The sequence below is a fragment of the Oncorhynchus gorbuscha genome, linkage group LG17 (assembly GCF_021184085.1).
Source record: "Oncorhynchus gorbuscha isolate QuinsamMale2020 ecotype Even-year linkage group LG17, OgorEven_v1.0, whole genome shotgun sequence".
Taxonomy (NCBI): domain Eukaryota; kingdom Metazoa; phylum Chordata; class Actinopteri; order Salmoniformes; family Salmonidae; genus Oncorhynchus; species Oncorhynchus gorbuscha.
This window is the reverse complement of record NC_060189.1, coordinates 22,214,091-22,232,879: the sequence shown is the minus strand read 5'-3', so window position 1 is coordinate 22,232,879 and position 18,789 is coordinate 22,214,091. Positions and strand designations below refer to the sequence as shown.

At 42.5% G+C, this 18,789-nt stretch overlaps 1 long non-coding RNA gene across 1 annotated transcript; it reads left to right on the top strand.

Annotated features, from left to right (window-relative positions):
• Positions 1-273: 273 nt before the first annotated feature.
• On the top strand, positions 274-3,200 carry LOC124002193. Its single transcript, XR_006832945.1, has 3 exons — positions 274-327; positions 644-699; positions 836-3,200. It is a non-coding gene; the product is annotated as an uncharacterized LOC124002193 (long non-coding RNA).
• Positions 3,201-18,789: the final 15,589 nt, after the last annotated feature.

Below are 18,789 nucleotides of genomic sequence, written 5' to 3'. Positions count from 1 at the left end.
GTCCGTTTTCCGGGGACAGTCCCCGTTTTTGTAGGCCTGTCCCCGGAAATGTCCCTGTTTTTAACTGTGCATTAAAAACAGACTGCAAAGTGAAGTAATATTTTACGTGGCAAGAAAGACCGGGCAGCAGAGCCTACCGGTTGACATCTCAATCACGTTGCGCTTGTTTTGTCCAGCAGAGGGGGCTACTCGCTATAGCATCTTCATTATCTTTTCTACTGACTACTTGCTCGTGCTAGGTTTAGAGAAAACTGCTGTGGAAAACTCAGCCAGAAGCTAGCAAGTGTCAAGTTAATCCACATCACCACAAACGTCTTTTCAAGCCAGGTAAATTACAATTGTTTAAGATACTAGCTAATGATGTTATAATGTCACAATTTATTATATAGATAGATGATATACTATGATAGGTTATGCTAGCTAACATTAGCTATGTCGACTTTCATGGTAGCTAGGTTAAAAAACGTTCACATGTAAACATGTAGTGGACGGGCTATTTTGAAAATATGATTATATTAAATGAATGCATAATTCTGAGGATATTTATTTGTAGATTACAATTTTAATGGTTTGGCATTATAAGGAGTGTGAACATATATTTAGAAATGTTCATGGATAACATTAGCATAATGTTATCTGTTAGAGTGGAGAGGAGGAAGACTGGATAGGAAGAAGAGTGAAAGAGATAGAGGAGGAAAGGTAAAGATATGATTACATAGCCTGCCTATTTATTATTCCAAACAATGTTTTTGAGATAAAATACAAACATGATGCAAGCAATGGGAATCTGTTAACCAAAGTATTTTATCTAATAGTGTACTATTTATTATTAAAGATTGGATAGGAAGGAGAAGGAAAAATGAAGGGAGTAAAAAGAGTGAAGCAAGGAGAGTGTGGAAGAGTGAGGTGGAAAGGTAAAGAGAAGGAAAGGAAGAAAGAACAGGAAGACGAGTGAAGAGAAGAGGAGAAAGATTGGAGGAGAAGAAAAAGTTAAGAGAGAAAGAAGAGTCACACAAAGAGAGTGAACAAGAGCAGACAGAGGAAGTACAATGGCTCTTTGTTAATGACAACATGATGAGAGAATTTCCATTTATACGCTCAGGTCAAGACGATAGAATGGTTAACTGCACCCTTTGTAATTCTTCTTTTTCAATTGGCAGCGGGGGAAGAACGGCAGTGGTAGAACATCAACAGACGAAAAAGCATAAAGCCTGTCTGATTGCCCATGTTGGTATCTAGCTAGCTGTGCAGGAGGGTGTCTTTGCATACCACACTATGCGACACAATCATAGTTACAGATCTATGGACTGCACAGCACAACTCACACGGAAGCTTTATGAGCCAAAGTTTACTCGTGCTAGGACAAAATGTGAAGCCACAGTGAGTAACGTGTTAGCACCATGGGCAACTACTTTGGTAACACAGGACCTAGACCAGGTTGAATTTGTGTCCCTGTCCGTTGATGCGTCCAATCATGGACATGTAAAGCTGCTGCCAATACTAGTTAGATATTATAAGATATATGATGGCAGCACATCTGTGGAAACAAAACTGCTTGATTCTGTTGAATTGAAAGGAGAAACAGCAGAGGAAATTGCAGCTGAGGTCCTGGCGGTCATCCAAAAATGTAACCTGGAAAACAAAGTCTTGGCATTCTCTGCCAACAACACAAATACAACCTTTGGTGGACTGAATAGGCTGGGAAGGGTCAATGTCCATACCAAAGTTAAAAATGCTCTGCAGCAGGAGGTGATTGACTTAGGTTGTCCTTCCCACATCATTCATAACACGGCCAGAACAGCTTTGGATATGATTCCCCTTGATGTTGTGTACCTGCTCACAAAGATATTTGGATATTTTCATATTTTCACCGTCAGAGTAGAAAGACTGAAGAGCTTTTGCGATTTTGTTGGCCAGGAGTACCATAACATTTTAGGACACAGCAATGTTCGCTGGCTGTCCATGCTCCCTGCTCTAGAAAGAGTGCTGAAAATGTATGTGCCATTGAAAATGTATTTCTGAAGACAAATGCCCTGTTGTCCTGCGGACAATGTTTGTAGATCCACTGTCTGAGCTTTGGCTGGCCTTTGTCTATGGAAACTTGACTGTATTCAGTGACACGATCAAGATGCATGAAGGCTAGGACCACTGTGCTGTGGAGTCCGCTGCAATTCTGAGAAACATTGAGGCAACATTGACTGCAAGACGTGATGACAACTTCATTCCAGTTTTGGTCAGAGGACTTCTGAGAGCTAGAGGAAAATGGAGCCATGTCTAAAGAGACTTTTCTCACATTCTTCACTAAGCTCTGAACTACATGCAAACATGGGGAAAGCACACAGATAATCTAAAAGATTGACATTGTCTCCTTTTAAAAAGGCAACCTCAGCGTGAAGAGATCCAGAAGGCAGCAGGCACACTGCAGGAAAAATGCCCCAATGCGACCATCAATGAGGATGCATTGTTTGACGAGGTTACTGGCCTGCAAGAGTTCCTAAAGGGGGGATCGCTTGAAGAATGGGAAACATCTGAGACACCGCTTAGTCAGAGATGGAGCACGGTGGTTACCCACTTCAAAGAGAATGACATCCCACACACTAACCTGCCTAGGTTAGCGTCTGTTGTCATGTGCTTACCTGGAAGTAATGCACCGGTCGAGAGAGTGTTCTCCCAAATGAATGATCTATGGACAGCAGCAAGAAATAGGTTCATTGTTCCTACCATCAAGGCCATGCTTATTGTGAAGACAAACTTCAACCTTCCCTGCAAAGAGTTCATGGAGAAGCTGGCCAAAGACAGAGCAATTCAGAAGAAGATACATTCTTCTGAGAAATATACAGATTAGGTTGGTATCAGTATACAATGTAGGTACCAACCTCATCATCGTCTTATTTCTTTATGTTGTTAAGTATTCCAGTATATACTATTGTCTGTTTATTCAATTTTGCTCATGTTCTCTTCTGCTCTTATTCTACCCAGACTACCTGGACCACTGAATGGCTGTTCAGATCAGACAGTTCTGTCTCGTCTGTAGTGTTTCTGTAATATAGTTGTTTTCTCTGTTTATCACAGTGGGCCTGTTAGACTAATTACATGAAACCGGAATTGTCTCCCTTTTTCATTTCATAGATAATAACATTGGATACTGTAATGATATATTGACCACCGAGCTGGAAATGTCCCCGGTTTTAATTTCAGAAATCTGGTCACATTAGTCTATTGCCAACATGGCTAGCTAAGTTATAAAATGCGATCTCACAGTTTTTGTCTGAAGTGCTTTTTGAAAACCTAACATATTGTAAGATGATGGTGTCATGAGATGGAGTCATGATGGAGTCAGGAGCTTGCATTCAAGTACGTGTTCCGCGACAAATTTTCTTCACAAAACATTTAACATATTCTCACTCTATTCAGGACAACACATGGTATAACACATGTTATCCTTGTAACTGTGGATTAAACATAGTGATCATAAACATTGATACTGTAAATGACATGAATTTCCAAATATGGAAATGTGAAGTGCACATTTGTACTCGGGTTGTGGTTTATTTGTATGACATCGACGTGGCATTTATTACAATCCTCAACATCTCATCTTTCAGAACACATCAACTCCTGCCTATTTACACCCTTTCCCTCACAACAACAAATGTGCAAAAGTAGCTCAATTAGAGGGAGGGATGGCGGTATCTTCTTCAGTGGTTACTGACCAGTCACTGCGTTCCAATTTCGGCACTTATCAGTGATAATGTCTACCATTTTCAACCAGTATATGGGATGACAGGGGCTATGAGCGGAAAGGTCCGCAATAATAACATAAATATATAAATAAACATTAATTCCATATTATGTGACCTGACCTTCATCAGTAAAGGTCCTTGTTGTAGGTCATTGTTGTGTAATTATTAAGTCGTTTTGGGGACTTAATTCCAATTTCCAAATTTCCTTCACACAACAGAATGTTATTTTCAGGAAACAAAATATGAATACATCTGCATAGGTGAAATGCACATGCAACAAACTGCAAGCACATGCTTTGGTACATTTTTTATGTGAACTTAGCAATTGTTGGGAAACACAATTGATTAAAATGAACAAAATGTTCAAGATAAACACACGTGCACACACATACAGGGGTTTCTAGGTGAAGCAGTGACTGTGAGAGCTGAGGTAACAGTCTAGTCTCTGATTTGACAAAGTCCAGACTTCTCCCATGAGCGTGTCTCAATTGTTTCCCCCAGAACCAATGGACCTTCAGTCCTGCAGTTTTTTGGGGCTTCTAATGCTTCCTCCAGACTATTGCAGACATTCATTACATCATAGAGGTCTGTCAAAAGAAAAGGCAGAAGTTCTGTCAGGATTTACTACATAGACCCTCCCCCAGTGCATTTCCCCGGTAGGCAGACGGTGACGTGTGGCGCGGGCGGCTGTGAAGGTTAGGCCAGCACACCATAGAGGGACCATTCACACGAGATCATCACTACCCAGATGGCCAACCACTGACTCTTTTATAGGAATGACCATGCCGTTGTCATGGTCTTGTGCAAATGAACTCTAATGACAAATAAATCGTAGTTTCAAAAAGTTGTACAGTAGGGATAAAACTCAATAAACTAGAGGAAGTAACGAGTGCATTGCCAAGTTTAGAACAGAGTATTTTAACTGTTGTTTCCTGGACTGTGTTGTGTCGTGATGGATGTGTGTCCCCATGTAACTTCTCAGGAAGAGGGAGAGCTGGGTAATTCATGCTGTAAGTCAGGCGGCCACAGGAGACTATAAAACTTGTGTAGTGTCATATATAGAAGCGTCAAGCAGTCTCACAGGACGTAACTGCTCAGACAAAACAATCCGCTGGCACCACTCTTAAGCACCCCAAATGGAACTGTCTTTGAGAAGCAGACAGATCTATTATGTTTTTAATGGGGAAATAAATTGTATTATTGCTGTGTATATTATTTCAAGTAACAAGAGAAGGTTGGAAGCACAAAAGAGTGTGCTATCCCACATATGGGTAAGATATCAGAGGGAAAAAACAATAGCTTCTCAGATATCAAATGCACAGATCTTCAAATTGAATTAAAGGATTGTCTTTTACTGCAAAAACACAACTAAAAGGAATACAGAAGCATATTGCTTAGTTTTTAGGCACTATAGCTCAATCTGTTGATAGCTGATACTTGACAAGACAGTGACCGTCACAAATGGAGGAGGAGATTCTAATAATATTATTATTATTATTATTGAGATTCATCATCAGCACAGCTGCTTGGGAATAATATAATGTAACGTGACATACTGTAGCCTAATGTACCCCATTTGTGTGGATTGAAAATAACTATCCTCAGCCTACTCCATAACATTGAACTCTCCCTAAACTTCCAGCCCGGTCCTTGGTGCTATGGGAAGAGAGGAAAACAGAAAAGGAGATGGCACATGCTGTGGCAGACCTAGCCCAGCCATGCGCTCTTGGCAAGAGACACACTATGTTTAGCGTGGATGCACGCACGGCAGCTATTCATATAATTAGGCCCATTGAGCAAACTAGCCTGTTACTATGGTGATGTAAAGCCTCTGCGTCTGGTAGAAGCATGGGCTTATTAACTCCTCGGCTTGCATGGAAAATCATAACAACAATATAAACACAGGCAGATTAAGGATGTTCCTGGAATTAAAGGGAATACCATCATTAGCTTGTTAGCATTATGCACTTTTCCCAACTGAGCGTGTCCTAATAAACCAGGCCGCAAAGCCCTGGTCCACAGTTCTGCTGATTGATTGTGGCCACAACTGAGGGGCATTGCGAGGTGCTTCCCAGCTAACAACTAACTTTCCCAAAACATTAGAGAACATTTCCTTAAGAGTCTCATTAGGTCATTAACTAACGTTTTCATAGGAATGCTCCTGTGATGTGCAAGGAATGTTTCCAAGAATCAATTCCCTTAATGTCAAATAGAATTTACCCAGAACGTGGTTACCGTGTTCTCAGAACTTAAGATATGAATGTCCTAGACACGTTTCACGGGAACATTGGAAAAACATTCATGTGTCCAGTTTTCTATTGGGTAGGATAATAGTCCCTAATTGTCCCACCAAACTTACAAAGAACATGGTTGCAATGTTCTCAGAACGTAAGATATGAAAGTACTAGACACGTCAAATGAGAAGGTTGCAAGAACATTCATGTGTCCAGTTTTCTGTGGGTTAGGAGAATATTCCATCAATGTCCCACCAAACATACACGGAAAATGGTTTCCGTGTTCTCAGAACATAAGATATTCATGTTCTTGACACATTTCATGGGAACATGGCAAAAACATTTGTGTCCAGTTTTCTGTTGGTTATGAGAATATTCTGTCAACGTTCCACCAAATCACAGGAAGTTGCTGAGGGGAGGACGGCTCATAATAATGGAACAGAGTGAATCAAATCAAATCAAATGGAATAGCATCAAAGACATGGAAACTGTGTTTGATACCACATCATCATTTTTTTAAACCATTATTTTAACAGGTAGGTTGACTGAGAACACATTCTCATTTACAACAACAACCTGAGGAATAGTTACAGGGGAAAGGAGATGAATGAGTCAATTGTAAGCTGGGGATGATTAGGTGACTGTGATAGTATGAGGGCCAGGTTGGGAATTTAGCTAGGACACCGGGGTTCACACCACTAATCTTACAATAAATATGATCTTTAGTGACAACAGTGAATCAGGACACCCTTTTAACATCCCATCCAAAAGATAGCACCCTACAAAGAGAAGTGTCCCCAATCACTGCTCTGGGGTATTGGGATATTTCTTTGGGATCAGTGGAAAGGGTGCCTCCTACTGGCCCTCCAACACCACTTATAGCAGTATCTGGTCAGGGACCATTCAGGGAACAACCAGGACCAACCCTGCTTAGCTTCAGAAGCAGGCCAGCAGTGTGATGAAGTGTGGTATGCTGCTCCAGCCATTACCCTGAGCCCGTCCTCCCTAATTAAGGTGCCACCAACCTCCTGCGCACCAAACATACACAGAAAATGGTTGCCATGTTTTCAGATTATACTATATTAACGAGCTAGACACGTTAAATGAGAACTTTACAAGAACATTCATGTGTCCAGTTCTGTGGGTTAGGAGAATATTCCATCAAGGTCCTACCAAACATACAAATAACATGATTGCCATGTTTTCGAAACATAAGATTTTAATGTTCTAGATGCTTTTCATGTAACATTTGGTGCTTCTGGGCAAAGAGAACAATACTGCCATTGCAGAGTTTGCACTTTGAGAGCTTGGACTATAAGGTTCTGTGCAAAAAGATGATTCTGAGATAATTGACTTTAAAGTTCGAAACCTCATTGGTTTGAATTGTTTAATTGTATTTATTATTCTTTTGAACGTAACAACACAAATTGGGATATTTAAAGTACAGTATAAGTAGAGAACATTAAACAGAATAAGGCTATGTCAATAACAACATTTTGACAAAAAAATGCAAATAGAACCTTATAGTCCCAAGCTCACAATTTGACTAAATTGTTGCTCTCTTTCTCATTAACTCAAAATAATGGGAGAATTTCCACAAGGAAAAGGTTAAGTGGGGTAACAACACAGCCAGAGACATCATGCACCACAAAAATATGAGTGGGCACAAAGTACATAAGGATGGTTGGGGGGTGGTCCAGAAGTTGGAGATTTTAGCATTTTTTTTAACACCTGAAACAGCTTTTTCATACAATTTAGAGCCATTATCCTTATGCTTAATTCTATGTAAAAAAAAATGTATATTTTTCTGCATATCTAAGCAGAGGTAGATGTAAAATAGTAAATGTAAATCCGCGTCACTCCAATTAGTATGATATATTATGTTTCGTATGGTATGTAATCATTTGTGGATGTCCACCATCTGTTTCGTATGACATGTTACAAAATGACAATTTGTACAATTTGTTACAAATTGCAATTTTTACAACGTGTTACGAATTTGCTAAACGTGTGATATGTTACGAATTCCAACATGAGCTAGGTGACTAGGTGGCTAATGCTAACGTTAGCTAGGCTAGGGGCAAGTGTTAGTGAGTCATGTTAAAGGGGAATTTCACCCTGGGGGAATCTGGGTTTGTTTTCATCATGTCCCAGGCATTTCTAGGACAGTGAATTGTGTTTCACATATAATTGCCCAGGATGAAGGCAAGTCAGGGCTTCGTACGCTGAATGATACACCCTTGATGGCTTCCGGGTGTATTGATGGGGGGGGGACAAGATCTTAAAATAAATATATTCCAGCTTTGTGACATTTTGCGAAAACTCTGTTAAACTGATTGAACTGTACGTTTTGTGTAGATATGTTTATCCTTGTTCGATAGGACCATTGGACGTCTTTCAGCAATATTCCTATCAGTGGATTCATTGCTAAATATACAAGCAGACACCGTTTTCCAGTCTCTGATAGACTACTACTTATGTTGGGCGGTGCTTTGTACACTGTCACCTGTCTCTCCCTTGTCGAACATCTATTTCCAAAATCATGGGCATTAATATGGAGTTGGTCCTCCCTTTAATGCTATAACAGCCTCCACTCTTCTGGGAAGGCTTTCCACTAGATGTTGGAACATTGCCGCGTGGACTTGCTTCCATTCAACCACAAGAGCATTAGTGAGGTCAGGCACTGATTTTGAGCCTACTGCATGAAACCCGTTAGCATAAGACAACCAACTGGGCACAGACATCAGTTAAACGGCTAGTTTTGATTTACATTTGGTTGACTTTACAACTCAGTAAAACACAGTGAATGGTAGTAAAGAGAAACTACTGAAATGTTGTTTTGTTGCATAACCATAGAATAGAATGTAGGGGAGACCAGGGTTGGTTGTCACACCTTTTACTCAGGAACAGTATATCTTACAAGACTTTTCAATATTAGGAGAAATGCCAAGGTATTGGATTGAAATCGCAACCCTTTTTATCCTCATATCTTATTCCAACATGGAGTTATTAGCCATCAAACACACTCTGTCCCCATTGCGGGGTTGGTATTGGGTTGATGGTCACAATGTTTGCTAGTAGCTTATTCCTTTTGTAACACGAAGTGAAACAAATCGTAACAAAATTCTGCATTTTATGCCTTGTTAATATCATATAACATATTGAGTAAAGTTGTGCGTGTAGGCGTGCGTAATATATGTGTGTGAGAGAGGCAACGAAGAGAGCTCTTTATAGCACAAGCACAAAATAGCTTGGGATTTATTTTAATACTGGCAGTGGCAATGTTGATAGTGACAACCAACCCCACATTCTATGTGACAACCATCTCCCATTCCTCTTTTCAACAAACATATTTATTCATGGATACTCCCATAATTCAAACATTTACAAGAAAAATACCAATAATACATTTTTAACTTCCAACTATGAAAAACATAAAATCCCCTCACCTCAATGATTTGTAATGCTAACATGAATTAACCAGGAGGATGAGTTCTTTTGAAGAAGTCACACGTTTTAACCTTGAGAAAATGACATAGGGCCATTTAGATTGGGGGTAATTAGCACTGTGACAACCCACCCGTGAAACAACCAACCCCGGTCTACACAACAACAAAAACGGTTCCAAAGGGTTCTACGGCTGTCCCCATAGGAGAACCCTTTTTTATTCCAGGTCGAACCCTTTTCGGTTCCATGTAGAACCCTCTGTAGAAAGGGTTCTACATGGATCACAAAAGGGTTGTAACTGGAACCAAAAGGTTTCTTCAAAGGTTTCTCCTATGGGGACAGCCGAAGAACCCTTTAAGGGTCTAGATACGGTAGCACATTTTTTTTAAGAGTGTATATTTGTCTTCCAGACATTCATCCACAGACTTTCTGTACTGTACTTGCATGTTTTGGCAGTCCTCTGCTCAGGATAGCAGGTCATTTTCTCAGTAACAATTGTAATAAGAGGCCAACGGTTTCATCTCTCCCCTGCACTGCCTCATGAACTGCAAAACCCTCCCCTCCCTCACCCCACCCTCCATCCCACTTCAAGCCATTTATTTTCTTGGCAATGGTCAAATTTACTAATACATTTGTGTTCGCAGGGATTCATTTTCAGTTTTTACATTCTCTGTTTGTAGGTGGGTCTGATTGCTCCTATCAGGGACTGACTCCCTCCTAGTTCTATTTAAACACAACTAACCCTAGGTCTTAGTCTCTTGAACTGATCACTAAACACTGAAAAATGTAAATTTGACATTATATTTGGGGTTCTGAACATTCAAATGTGTTGAGTGATTTTTCACAGACATATACTTGGTCCATAGTCACTCCATCCCTGTGCTGTTGTGTACAGAGTCAAGCAATCTGTTTCACAGTAGAGCCCATGCTGTCAACCCTCTTTCTTCTTCAAGGTTCAGTCTAGGGTTTGTTTTGCAAACACAATCTCCCTGGTGAACATTGGCTACAGGTCTGATAAAAATTTCAGCAAGTCAACACTTTGTTCATTTGGCTGGGCCGGCAGCAGCAGATGAATATTTATGTCATGTCAGCCGGAGTCAGTGCAGTGTACAGTACCTGGTGTTTTCTTTTAGCTTCTTTTCAGGCAGCTCTGTCCCCATTTAGGGACACAATGTGCCCCATGCTTTATTCAACAGTCATTAGCTTTATGACAGCACACTGAGTGCCAGCAGGGCCCCCCGCTTAGCCTGACAACCAGGTGACATGGAACAGGTGGGGTCAACATCAACACACAACACCACAAGCTGTCAGTCAGTCAGTTAGTCAGTCAGTCAGTCAGTCAATGGGTGAATGTATATTTATGAGTGTGTAGTTGCTTACATGCCTGCTTGTACTAGTATAGTGTCTCTCTATGAGTATGTGCTACATTAGCAAGCTAGTGTAGTGTAGTGTGTTTTAGTATAGTATAGTATAGTGTAGCATAGTGTAATGCAGGATAGTATATTGTAGTGCAGTGTAGTATAGTGAGTGTAGTGTAGCGTAGCGTAGTGGAGTATAGGACTGTGTGTTTGAGTGTAGTGTAGTGTAGTATAGTATAGTATAAGGTAGTGTAGTGTAATATTGTGTAGTGTAGTGTTTTACTGTACAGTAAGTAAGGTAAGCCTACTTGCGGTGGACGTCGAGGGGTGCTGCTGTAATAAAGGGTCTGAGTGAATCCAGGGGTCGCCTGGGGACAGAGAGGGGGCCCCCGAAGACAGGCTGAGCAATTGCGGAGGTGCAGATGGTAAAGAAGAACAGCGCAGGATGAAGGGTGCCTACGGGAACGGCCCTGGCTAACACAGGGATCCGGAGACACCGTTTACTCAGCTTGCCGGCCTTAGGGGACTTGGACTGCTGTTCTTCTCCATGATAATACTGTAGGAGTCACTGTGTCGTACAGGGAATGAGTGGGATGCAGAGGAGAAGTAGAAGCTGATCTGACACAGGAATGTCACAGATCCCTCTGGAACTTTCATTGCGCACACCTGGCCCCTATTCCCACTGATTGTATTTGTATATATGTGCACTTTGTTCACCATGGTGCTGTCGATTATTGTTACAATGTCTGTTGGTGAGTGTGAGTGCCTGTACTTTGTGTTTTGGATTTTGTGCCATTGTGGATTGCGCAGATGATTACGGGTCTCTTCCCATGTGTCAATCATTGTGCACTTGTTAGGCAGAGCGGAACGGGTGAACCCAAGAGTAGACTCAGACATGGAGATAGGGATGAAGTAAGCAAGGTATTTTTTGGAACATAGGGGGAAGATGAAGTGCAGGTCAGGGGAAGCTCGGGCGGGTCGCTGGAGACCAGGTGTGGAGGCTGAGGCTGGAGCGAGAGGGGTTGAGACAGGAAAACAGCATCAGCAGGGAAACAGGCACAGCAGGGTAACATGATCTGAATAGTAACAAATAGCTAGAAGCGTAGACTGACTGAGCAGAGATGGCAATCTGGCAGTGTGGACGTGGCAGGACTGAGTACTTGTAGAGGTCTTGATTATGGAACAGGTTGCAGCTGGTGGGGATATGCTCTGGCTCCAGCACACCTGTCTCCGCCCACACAATCACACACAGAGCGAGGGAAAGAGCACTGGGGGAAGCGGCAGGTCAAAGAGACACAGGATGAGCAGTAGAGGGCGTTGCAGGAACAGATGTGACAGTACCCCCCCTCTACGGGTGCCACCTGGCGCCCAACCAGGCTTATCTGGGTGTGAGATATAGAAATCTTGTAAATGGGATGGGTCCCGAACGTGGCGGCAGAGCACCCAGCAACACTCCTTTGGCCCGGATCACTCCCAGTCCACTAGGTACTCCCAGCCACAACCCAGACGGCGCACGTCCAGAAGCCGCTGGACAGTATAGGCAGGATGGTCATCGATGAGCCAAGGGGGTAGAGGAGCTGCAGCAGGAGGAGTCAGGGGACTGGAGCAGACAGGTTTAATTAGGGATAAGTGGAAGGTAGGATGGATCCTGAGAGAGGCTGGGAGTTTCAGGCACCCCGCCGAGGGGTTGATGACACGGTCAATGTTAACCTCTTGCTCCTACCTGGCACGCAGGCGTCCCATCTAGAGCTCTGGAAATGCAAATGCGCTACACTAAATGCTAATAGTATTAGTTAAAACTCAAACGTTCATTAAAATACACATGCAGGGTATTGAATTAAAGCTACCCTCGTTGTGAATCCAGGCAAAAAGTCAGATTTTTAAAATGCTTTTCGGCGAAAGCATGAGAAGCTATTATCTGATAGCATGTAACACCCCAAAAGACCCACAGGGGACGTAAACAAAATAATTAGCATAGTCGGCGCTACACAAACCGCACAAATAAAATATAAAACATTCATTACCTTTGACCATCTTCTTTGTTGGCACTCCTAGATGTCCCATAATCACCATTGGGTCTTTTTTCGATTAAATCGGTCCATATATAGCCTAGATATCGATCTATGAAGACTGTGTGATAAACGGAAAAAAATAGTGTTTCATAACGTAACGTCATTTTTTAAAATTCAAAAAGTTGACGATAAACTTTCACAAAACACTTCGAAATACTTTTGTAATGCAACTTTAGGTATTAGTAAACGTTAATAAGCGATCAAATTAATCACGAGACGAAGTGTTTTCTATAGGGGTCCGTCTTGAAATACTGTCCGTGTATTTCTCAACCAAAATATCCGGTCGGAGACCTGAAGAAAAAGCCTGTCACTTGTTCGTTTGACCAAGAAACAAAGAATTGGCAAATGACAAGACTGTTGACATCGTGTGGAAGCTGTAGGTACTGCAACCTCAGCCCTATTTAATGTCTTTCGCCCATAACAATGGGTTGAAGCGGCGGATGGATATATTTTTCCACTTTCAGTGATCAGATTTTCCTGCACTTTTCAATGAAACGCACGTTCTGTTAAAGTAACAGCCGTGATTTAACCAGTTTTATAAACGTCTGAGTGTTTCTATCCACACATACTATCCACACATACTAATCATATGCATATACTATATTCCTGGCATGAGTAGCAGGGCGCTGAAATGTTGCGCGATTTTTAACAGAATGTTCGAGAAAGTAGAGGGTCGACTGAAGAGGTTAAAGGGGCCAGTGAATCGGGGGGACATTTTCTTTGATGCCACCTTCAATCCAATGGCAGGTCCTATGATGAGAGTCATACCTTTTGCCCCGGGGTGTAGACTGGGGCTGAGAATCGGTGACAGTTGGATTGTGACTGAGTCCTGTTGGAGGCACGAAGAAGGAAAGCCCGGGCCTTCCGCCAGGTACGGTGACAATGGCATAGATGGTCCTGGACAGAGGGAACCGCAACCTCTTGGGTGGGGACAAGGGGGTTGGTAACCCAGAGCACACTCAAAGGGTGACATACCTGACGAGGCGTTGGTGAGGGTGTTGTGGGCATATTCAACCCAGGGTAGCTGAGTGTTCCAGGCGGAAGGGTTGGCATAGGTCGCGCAGAATAGTGCAGTCTCCAACTCTTGGTTGGCCCGTTCGGTCTGGCCGTTGGTCTGGGGTTGATATCCAGAAGAAAGAGGGATAATGATACTGAACAGAAGGATTTCCATACCTGGGAGGCAAACTGAGGTCCTCTGTCGGAAACGATGTCAATGGGGATGCCATGCAGACAAAATACATGGGATACTGGGGCAGCAGGTAGCCCAGTGGTTAGAGTGTTGGACTTGTAACTGAAAGGTTGCAAAATCGAATCCCCGAGCTGACAAGGTAAAAATCTGTTGTTCTGCCCCTGAACAAGGCAGTTAGCCTCTTGGAACTACTCCTCCTGGATCCGGGAGAATTGTCATCCACTGACACTAATTAGCATAACGCAACGGACAAACAATCTTACTAGAACATATTCCTATTCATGAAATCACAAGTGAAATATAACGAAACACAGCTTAGCCTGTCATCTCAGATTTTGAAATTATGCTTTACAGCCAAAGCAAGACAAGCGTTATCGATATTCTAACAAAATATTAGGCACACCTAGCGGCAGGCAAGTTGGTCACGAAAATCAGAAAAGGAATCTAATTAAATAGTTTACCTTTGATGAGCTTCAGATGTTTTCACTCATCGAGACTCCAGTGGGTCAGAAGTTTACATACATTCAGTATTTTGTAGCATTGCCTTTAAATTGTTTAACTTGGGTCGAATGTTTCAGGTAGCCTTCCACAAGCTTCCCACAATAAGTTGGGTGAATTTTGGCCCATTTCTCCTAACAGAGCTGGTGTAACTGAGTCAGGTTTGTAGGCCTCCATGCTCACACACGCTTTTCCAGTTCTGCCCACAAATGTTCTATAGGATTGGGGTCAGGGCTTTGTGATGGCCACTCCAATACCTTGACTTTGTTGTCCTTAAGACATTTTGCCACAACTGTGGACGTATGTTTGGTGTCATTGTCCATTTGGAAGACCCATTTGCGACCAAGCTTTAACTTCCTGACTGATGTCTTGAGATGTTGCTTCAATATATCCACGTAATTTTCCTTCCTTATGATACCATCTATTTTGTTAAGTGCACCAGTCCCTCCTGCAGCAAAGCACACCCACAACACGATGCTGCCACCCCCGTGCTTCACGGTGGGAATGGTGTTCTTTGGCTTGCAAGCCTCCCCCTTTTTCCTCCAAACAAAAGAATGATTGATATGGTCAAACAGTTCTAATTTTGTTTCATCAGACCAAAATGTATGATATTTATCCCCATGTGCAGTTGCAAACCATAGTCTGGCTTTTTATGGCAGTTTTAGAGCAGTGGCTTCTTCCTTGCTGCGCAGCATTTCAGGTTATGTCGATATAGGACTCGTTTTACTGTGGATATCGATACTTTTGTACCTGTTTCCTCCAGCATCTTCACAAGGTCCTTTGCTGTTGTTCCAGGACTGATTTGCACTTCTTGCACCAAAGTATCTTTCATCTCTAGGAGATGGAACGCGTCTCCTTCCTGAGCGGTATGACGGCTGCGTTGTCCCATGGTGTTTATACTTGTGTACTATTGTGTGTATAGATGAACATGGTGCCTTCAGGCGTTTGGAAGTTGCTCCCAAGGATGAACCAGACTTGTGGAGGTCTATAATTGTTTATTTTTATTTTCCCATGATGTCAAGCAAAGAGGCACTGAGTTTGAAGGTAGGCCTTGAAATACATCCACAGGTACACTTCCAATTGACTCAAATTATGTTACTTAGCCTACCAGCAGCTTCTAAAGCCATGAAATTATATTCAGGAATTTTCCAAGCTGTTTAAAGGCACAATCAACTTAGTGTATGTTAACGTCTGACCCACTGGAATTGTGATACAGTGAATTATAAGTGAAATCATCTGTCTGTAAACAATTGTTGGAAAAATGACTTGTGTCATACACAAAGTAGATGTCCTAACTGACCTGCCAAAACTATAGTTTGTTAACAAGAAATTTGTGAAGTAGTTGAAAAACGAGTTATAATGACGCCAACCTAAGTGTATGTAAACTTCCGACTTCAATTATGTGTGTGTGTGTGTGTGTGTGTGTGTGTGTGTGTGTGTGTGTGTGTGTGTGTGTGTGTGTGTGTGTGTGTGTGTGTGTGTGTGTGTGTGTGTGTGTGTGTGTGTGTGTGCATGTGAAACGTTATCAGGACGTTTCAGGCTCAGGTGCAAATCTCACTGAGAATATTGTTCCAATGATCAAGAAGCCCTCCCTACTTGTTCTGTGAGTATGCTATACTAAGTGCTGGTGTCTGTGGTTTAGTCACCATCACCTTTCCTCACGTCGGAGGCACCAGAAGGCAAGGATGACTGCCGCCCCCTCTCACACACACAGTCCATCGCTCCATAGAGAGAGCAGGGAAGACAGGAGTCAGGGTGTCTGCTCCAATTCTCCGAGCTGGGATCACATAGCAGTGGAGAACCCATTAAGGGAGGCCTGCACTTTGGCTGACTCCCCAGCAGAGTAGGCCCCTTTCCCTTCAGCATACCCCCCACTAACTCCACCACACCTCCCTCCTCTCTCACCGGTCTCCCCCTACACAGCACTGCATCCCCCGCAAGCTTGGCTGCCAGGATGTATAGGCCACCACAGCCCACCACCTCCAAGGTAGAACTTCTCCTCTATGCCAGTATAAATAAACCCAGCTAGCCCCTTCCCTCTCTCTCTCTTTTCTACTAAAGCCGACCTGCATCACGGCCTGCCAGGGGCTACTGCCAACAGCTACACTCTGTTTTGTCCTTTTTTTCCCCTCTCAGGCTAAGATTTACTTTACCCAAGAACATTTATGCCAGTTTTAGAGGAAATGTGTGCACACCAAGATAAGTTACTATGTACACACTGGAGCAGACCACTTGTTGTGTTTATTGTTCTTTTGTTGTAAATTAGGATTTAAATGGGCTCTGGGGTGTCCTTGCTCAGCCCCCCCCCCCCCCACACACACACACACACAACACACCCTTGTGGCATGCTTTCATAGTAACATGATGGTTTTTGGATGGATGGCTGTTACCGTTTGGTATCTGGCATCCTGCTACCCAACCAGTTTATCAGCATTACTAAGACTCTAACCATGAGCTCAATCACTGATCTATCATTACTTCAACATAATGTTTGGCTTTTTAAGGGTTGTAAACTTTATAGACTTTTATATCGACTGAGTAACTTTACTATTAAAAAGTGCAAAATCCACTTACAAATCTGGCATATGACGTTGCATCATTGTAAAAGGCCTATGAAAGATGTTTGGTTGGATACAGACAGTTTACCTCCTAGTCTCTTGAAGAGCCATGCATCACTACTTTACTGTCTCTACGTGCCTGATTTGTGCAAGTCACTGAAATGAGGAGCGTGCTTAGAACAGTGTGTTTGCACACAGAGCACACTATACGTGCTTTGATCTGGTTTAGAGGATTCGCCTGCATGTAAGCTAGTGTGTGTGTGTAGGTGTGCATGGATGTGTGTGTGGGCCTGTAGCAGGCTATGTGTATACCGCCAGTACTGTCTGTTTGGAGAGGCTTAGTGGCGTTCATGTGAAACCTGACCCATTATAGAGAACGTGCATATCTCAGAGTGCACAGAGCGCTAGCGGCATCCTCCTCCTGACTTAAACAGCTGAGAAAACACTCCTGACGCTCCACTGCGTGATGCACATCCGACACCGAACAGCAGCATTTCCAAACATGGATGGAGCCCTAGAGCTCATATCCCACAGCACTACTTTGGTTTGGCATGTCCTTAAGTTGACATCACACCTTCCTCACGCAACCCTCCGGGGGCTGTGTTTAAGTATGTCATTTAGCATTGTATGATATATGACAAGTCATCGGCTTTAGTACTGTGGGCTATGGCTGATTTAGCATGGTTAACGTGTGGTCAAACTGACCTTGAGAGGTCAATATAAATGTGACGGACTGGGGAATAATATGTGCCGTGGTTTCACAGGAAGCAAACTATACCTGGTGTCATGACTTGACTTTCATTAATCTGATGACTGTTATTTATCTAATCAACTAACTGTGTGTAATTATTACCCGATTAAATTAATCATGTAACAATTAACTCATTAGGATTTGGGGCACCACGAGAGTGGTTCTTTAAAGAGTTACCATCTCCCGAATTAAACTCTAAAGGTCTTTACCAATCACATCCATAAACAGTCAACTTATTAATCATAACCTCGTATCATATCATCATTTTGAACAGTCGTAATATTGCATCTGCAAAACCCGAGCCTTACTTATGATTCAGTACTATACAAATGTGTTTAATAATTTATTTACTAGCTAACTAAATTGTAACACAGGATAAACATTCACACTTAATACATTAGAAACAGGCTCCTAGCGGATTGACAACAATATGGCTGCTTGTTACAAACAGACATGGAGAGGGCGAGAAAGAGAGAGGGACAGAGACACTAACGTTGGTACATTAAAAGACTACTCTCGTTGATTGAAAAACAAGAAAACTTAATAAAACTTTAAATTGAAAAAAAAGACTACTCTCACTTATACTTTGCACACGAACCGCCACCCGCTTGGAGTAAGAAATCATTCATGTATTTACGTGAAAATCATAGGTGTCTCTCAGTAGACAGGGCCTTCTTGGAAAGGGTGTTGGGCCCCCCCTCCCCCGTCTACTACCATTGTTCTCATCTGCTGTCGTCCGGTATCCGGTGACTTGTCCTGAACAGAACTACAGAGCTTATTCTACTTCCATTTGCTTCTTATTCTACTTCCAAGATGCTTCTTTAAAGACAGGCTAGCCAGCCGTGTCGATGGTTCCCAGGGGGTGATGAGAGTAGCGGAATACAATGGTTTGAAAAGAGTAGTAGAATAGTTCCACATGAATCACTGTGGGTGAGAGGG